This window comes from Anomalospiza imberbis, chromosome 4 (assembly GCF_031753505.1).
Source record: "Anomalospiza imberbis isolate Cuckoo-Finch-1a 21T00152 chromosome 4, ASM3175350v1, whole genome shotgun sequence".
Classification (NCBI taxonomy): Eukaryota; Metazoa; Chordata; class Aves; order Passeriformes; family Viduidae; genus Anomalospiza; species Anomalospiza imberbis.
This window is the reverse complement of record NC_089684.1, coordinates 8,685,439-8,692,066: the sequence shown is the minus strand read 5'-3', so window position 1 is coordinate 8,692,066 and position 6,628 is coordinate 8,685,439.

The following is a 6,628-nucleotide window of genomic DNA, read 5'->3' as shown; positions in this document are numbered from 1 at the left end:
CTTCAGTCTAATTAAAATGGAGTGCTGCATATACACATGCAGCTGATGAAGGCTATAGCAAGGTACTAAGAATCATACTATTTGTGTCACAAAAAAAGTAAAACTCGTTGCATCTGCTGAGATAGAGCAACATTTTTGCTATGGTTCTCTTTTGTGGTTTAAGAATAGTATCCTCTAATTTAGTACTCTCACTGAGACACTCCAAACCATGTGCTACTCCCTCGCTTTCCCTTGCCCTCACTTCCTACTTTGCAGAGGGCTGGAGAGGAGAACTGGAGGCACAAAAAGCAAAGATCACGAATGGACTGAGATAACAATTTATTGGAATCAGCAATGAGATAAGAAAAAAAAAATAAAAGCAACAATATTAAAAGTAAAAGCTTACAAGAGGGAAAGTGATTCACAGGCAAACATGCTCACTGTGGTGCTCAACCAACTGAAGCCATGCCACCCTCAACACTCCTGGCTCGGGACTAGCGGCTCCCAACTGCTCCCTCTGGGAGGGACTGGCACCACGCTTACCCGAGCAGCAAGGGCCCTTCTCCCTGGAAGAGTCCTTTTCTCCCACCCTTGGCAATGACCTGAGGTGGTACAGAACTGGTCCTAGCCATGCCACCTTTCAGCTACAGCAAAAATTAACCCTGTCCTGGCCAGAACGAGGACATTCTCACTGTATTTTGCCCAGCCACTTATCACTTATTTTATTCTGTTATTACAGCTTCATGAACCTTCTGATGAGTCAAGGAGTTAAGTTAGAAATGGAGTTAGCAAAGATCATATATTGTGATTAGAGCTTAACAAGGAAATCAGTTGATATCAGGTGGGGATAACTGAAACAAGGCTGGGAATGACAGGTGATAATATGAAGAATTGTAAGAGTGCAGGAGCCATAAATACCACTGACTTCTAAGAATGAGAGGGTATTTGGACTGTGACCTGAAAGTCAAGGAGCCCTGCCATCTTGACACAGGTGAAGAGTTTACCATGAAGAAGACATCTTACTTCCTCCCCAGAAGCCCACTGAAAGAGGACAATTGCCCAGCTGTAATGGATATTCAGTGAATTATAATACTAGTTTATGTAATAAGCATCGTAGAAACCGTCCTGGAAACCATCTGAATATGTAAAACCTTTTTGGATAAATAGAGAGCAGGAGTCTGTGACTATTTTGCACATGCCTTTGGAAATAATTCTGCTTTTGTCTGGTGCTGTAATAAACATACCACTTATAAACTTTAATTAGTTGAAGAGTCTTCTGTCTGTGCTTCACTAATATCACCTATGCTTTTGAATTAATATTATCCTAATATTTTTCAATATGGCATTAAAGTATAACATTTAACATTGAAGAAAATATGGTAAATTCTTCATCGGGATCATATTCTCCTAACTTCTTTTATTTTTCCTTGAGGTGTTAATCTTTCATGTAAAACATACAGCATAAGTGAATACACCTCAGAGCAGAGCACATAAAATTGCACTATAGGCAAGAAGGCTACAAAGAATTTTTCTGCCTCTCTCCAGGTACCGATTTTCTCCTTTAATCTGTTTTAGCATGTAGATAGCCTACAGGCACTGGTGGACACTTTATCTTAAAGATCTTAAAGATTTTACCATTTGAATAAACTACTGCAAGTTCTAAATGCTTCTTTTTTCTCTTCCAGACAAGTGAAGTAACTTATTTAATTTGGGACAACCAATATCCATCAACAAAACAAGGGAAACTACTGGCCCTGAACTGTATCTCAGATGCAGTAAAGTTGTGAGCAGTGTTCATAAATTGCCAAGAAAAGTTGTCTGTACTCATCCCATGAATATCCAGCTTCAGTAAGATCTGCTGTCCCCACCCTGAGGCAGTTGCACATTGCTGTCATATTGTTTCTTCAAAGGAAGTTAAACTATGACTGTAAATTAGATTATGCAGTTCTGAATGGGTAGAGGCATCTACACTGACAGACTTGAGTATCTAAAAGCAACAAGAGTTTATATCTGGGAAGGGAGTAAGAACCTTTAGGGTACAAACTTATAAAGTAACTTCTTTCTTTTTAATTTTTCCCTAAACATTTTATTTCTAAATTTAAGTAGGGTCTAAGTCAATTCTACTCCAACACTAATCTATAATTTAAGAATTGTAAAATATCTTTTCTCCTTTGGGTATAACATTCTGAGAAGAAACATTCAGAAAAGAAATTTGAAATGCATCATTTGTGTACTACAGTGAGCATCTCTGAACAAATTAATATATTTTTGGACCTTTCTTTTTCTCCAGTTTTGCTTTCTAACACAAAAAACCCTCACTTAACTAAACTCCCAGCTTCATATCATCAGTGAACTTGCTGAGGAGACATTCTAATTCTTTTGCCAAGTCTTTTCCTAGGAAGCTAACTGTGCTGTAGCCAATTATCTCCACCTAGAATGTGCTCACAAATCAAGAGTTGATACCATTTTGTCTATACCTCATACATAGGTGGAATTGTTTAACTACCTCTACACATCTTGTTTTTGGAGTGTGCTTCAAGAGATGTAGTTTCCTGTTATGGTCACGTGGTCAGCTCAAACGAAAACGTGGTGAGGAGTGTAGTCTCACTTGGAGTGGTCTCTGAAAGTCTCTCTCCTGCTGGTTTAAAACAATCACACAATAAGGAATATATCTAGGTTCAAAGCACTTCATATGATTTGAAGCAGCATATGGACTGTTGATCTGGTGTCAACAAAGGAACTGTCATTTTCACTGGATTACTAGGCACACTGATGGAGAAAAGAAGAGGAATCTTTTAGTAAAACATTTCAATAAAAAATAATAAAAAAGTAGATGGATACTGAATACTTAAGAATATAACTTATTAATAACATCATTAAGACACACATTCACTTCCAACAAGCCAAAATTAAATTCATAATCTCTAAAGCCCCTGTCACAAATAATGGCAAGATCACAGCCTTAGATCAGAATATCCTTCCAGAGGTAATTCTATTACAAAACATGAAGTCTGAGGTGGCTACGTTCAGAAGTCATATGTTGAAAATTATATTTGGTAATTCCAGGCTAAGGTAAATGCTTAAATCTATCACCTTGGTGATAGTCATAGCTCTTGTAAAAAACAAAGCATGTTATTCAAAGAAAAAGCATTCTGATAAGAGGAACAGCTCAGAACAGTGTCTTTTCTAGTCTACTGCATACTTTCTCAGGAAAGCCCTAGGATCAATTTTCTCCACTTCCCAGGGGAAGGAGGCACCACTAAGCTGCCACAATCTCTTTTTTGAAAAAAAAAAAAAAAAATTGCTTTCCTGGGATTTCTAACCAAAGGGGAGCTATTTCACTGCTATGAATCCAGACTGCAGAGGCATCTAGGAAATTCCATTGGCACTTCCTGGCTCACCATACTACTGAGTCATATTCTCTGACATAACTCTCCCCTTGCACTCCATAAGGGAAACAGGTGACTGCTTGAAGGTTCTCAGCAGGGTATCCAACAGAAGGAACTGCTATTGTTCCCTGTGTGGCTAATGGAGAGAGAGACCTAATGAAGCCCCTGCTCTAAATCACTGTCTGGTGGGGTGCCTACCTATTGCCACTGATTACTTGGAGAGTTCACAGTTTCCATTACCTTAGATATATAGTATAGTTGATGGACCTCGATTATTATTGAATTTTAGGGAGTGTGAATAGCTTGCCTGTCTCTTTTTAATCCTAACTCCCTCTAGTGGATTTAACCCTTTGGTCTGAGCAGCAGAAAAATTCAAATTTAAGAGAGATTATTTCCGCTCCCGTGCCCCCCACCTCAAGCAAAGTCCATTAAATTAATACAGTATGAAGATCTCTTTGGAAAGAAGTATGATCTTCGGTGCTTGAAAGCAGTCCCTATCTAATTCATGACTCAAAATGGCAAAATTACTCTGCCGAAAACTAGCACGTCAAACTAGCCCAGATTTTCAAAGGTGCTGCATTTTTTATCTCTATGGAAATCAAGGATTGCTATAGAGATAAAAAGCTATTGTTTCTAAAAGAGTGGTGTCTTATTTACAGCCAACCAGTCATTGACATACTCTGAACCTGTCATACTCTTAATCACTACCCAGGGAAATTCTGGTAATATTGTGACAATATTGAAAAATAGTTATTTTAAAAAATATAATTGCACACATAACTAAACAGTTTAGGGTTTTTTGCATCCTCTATCTGTCTAATTTGAAAACATGTCCTCTCTGGAACTTCGAGTACAATATATACTTCTACAAATATTTTTCTTTCTTCTTTAGTATATTAGTTGTAACTCTAAGAATATGCTTGTCTGTGACCAGCTTTCAATAGGTAGAAATTAGGACAGAACTACTAAGTCTCAACTATCCCTTTTACTTCCAAACCACTAATCCATTAATTACTCCATTTTGAACACATACCCCATGTTTAGTGAGAATGGTATGTATGCTGTAGCATTTTAGTATGGCTGCAACAATGAAATACATGCAAGAAACTCTCATACTAAAGGAGATATTCACAATTTGGTTAATAATTTTATATTGATACTTCACTGCAGTTCCCAAAGAACCTCCTTGATCTCTATCTTTACAATAATTGCAGCTGTAAAAACAAAGCTACAATAGTGTAGGGTTTTTTTTGTAAAGGAAAGTAAGACTTCTCTACGAATAAAAGAATCCAAACACTCAAGGCATTATTTATTTTCAGATAACTGACAAAAAATAATTTGACTATGTGTCTGTATCAACTATGCGTGACCCTCAAAAATCACTGGCAGACCAGGAATTTATAACCAGAACACATTCCCTGGACAGTGCAACTATTTGGATTAATTGCATTAAGAGACTTAATTTTGAAGGACTTGGGAATGTTTTTACAAGGTTTAGGAAGGATTTCATTGGGATTACATGATGAGCAATTTTGAGTGTGCTTAACTGTTCACATTAACTCTCTAAGCAACCATGAAACGCATCAGTCCTCACTGATTATTAATTCTTATCCAAGTTTTTGTCACCATAAAGGGAATATCTTTGTAGTTCAGTGTATACTTCAACCAGCCAGTAGGAAAAAAACCCCATTCTTTAGCAAGGATCTCAGTGCTGATGTTCTTCGTACTGCTGGATTTGAAGAGAGTGTGCTTGTACTCTGCATATTTCTGTTCTCTTGTGTTGTCTTCAGAAAAATGTAATTTTATTATTTGATCTAAAATGATATATAAGTTGGTCTTTATTTAAATTGATCTATATTTGTAATATGATAATATTACTTGCCAACACCACTTTCAAAGCTCAATTAATTGCAAATTTTACTTAGGTATTGAAACTGAGCACCAATGTCCTAAGATTAAGATATTAATTCAAGGGAGAAAATATGCATAAACTAAAAAGTTTTAGCAGTTGGATGTTGGTAGCTCTACTTGCACCAATTAGCCACATCAGTTTTACGCCAAATGTCCTGTTACATGAAGTGGGACAATAAGGCAGAGAATTAGGACTTCTGTATAAATACTGCAAAACTGAATTTAAAAAAGAATTGCATCCTTTTTATATTTCTGGGAAACCTGAAGTTTTAGAAAGAAATGCACTTCTCTGTTTATTTTTTTTCTGAGATCACAACTGCATTAATATACCAAGATATGAGTGTACAATGCTGAGCATACTGTTCTGTTGTATGCTGTTATCTGATGGTAAATATGCAAATGCACAAATAAACCAAGAAACGATGCCTGCAAACCTCATTGGGAAAAATAACAGAGGTAGCTGTGCATAGAGCTCCAAGAACTCAGGTCAAATTTATGAGCAAATGTAGACTTACTCAATTTTTGTTTTAAAAATAGATTTTACCTTTCACTGCAGATAAATTGTGTTACTAGCTATATCAATTATTGTACAGTAGAACAGACTGATTTTGTTGATGCAAAGGCAGTCTGGAAGTAAAAAAAAAAAAATAGTCAAATGTTAAACTTATACTTGAGTGAGATTTACTTGCTTGTTTGATTGTAAATTGCACATTTAATTACCTGTGGGAGACATTCTTGTGGACATTGGATTTTTCAAAATCAAAATAAGGTGTGAACAACTATTGATGGAATTACCTGCCAAGAAATGTTAAATTCTAATACAGAACTCTGGAATAAGTTTAATGAAGTTTTTATTTTTTTATATATAAAACTTGCCTTGTAGCCTGGGAATTTCATTGTTGAAACTGAATGGCAGCAAGTGAGATTTCCAGACTCAAGGAAATACTTTCACAACAGCAGCTAAGACTATTCTGTTTGGAATGCTGTAAAGCACAAACAGCTGTATATTTCTCACTTGGCTACACTATTAAATCACTAAGAAACTATATCAGCAATAATATTGCCCAACAACTATTCTTCATTCAGCTGTTGTCATTTAGGTACTTTTACCTATAAACTGTCCTGATTTAGAGATCAGCACTGGTCATTTGCTACAGAATATAGAACAGTCAGACTGGTATATTACAGTGCTATTACCTCTCTTCCCTTTGTTTCAAAAATATTATTAAATGTTTTTATTATAGCAAAGAAATTCCCAAATGTTTGTCACCACCAAACACTTTAATATGAATCTCACCAACAACAGATTGTGCATACCTGCAATTCAGCTTTTAGTGGAACAGAAGTGC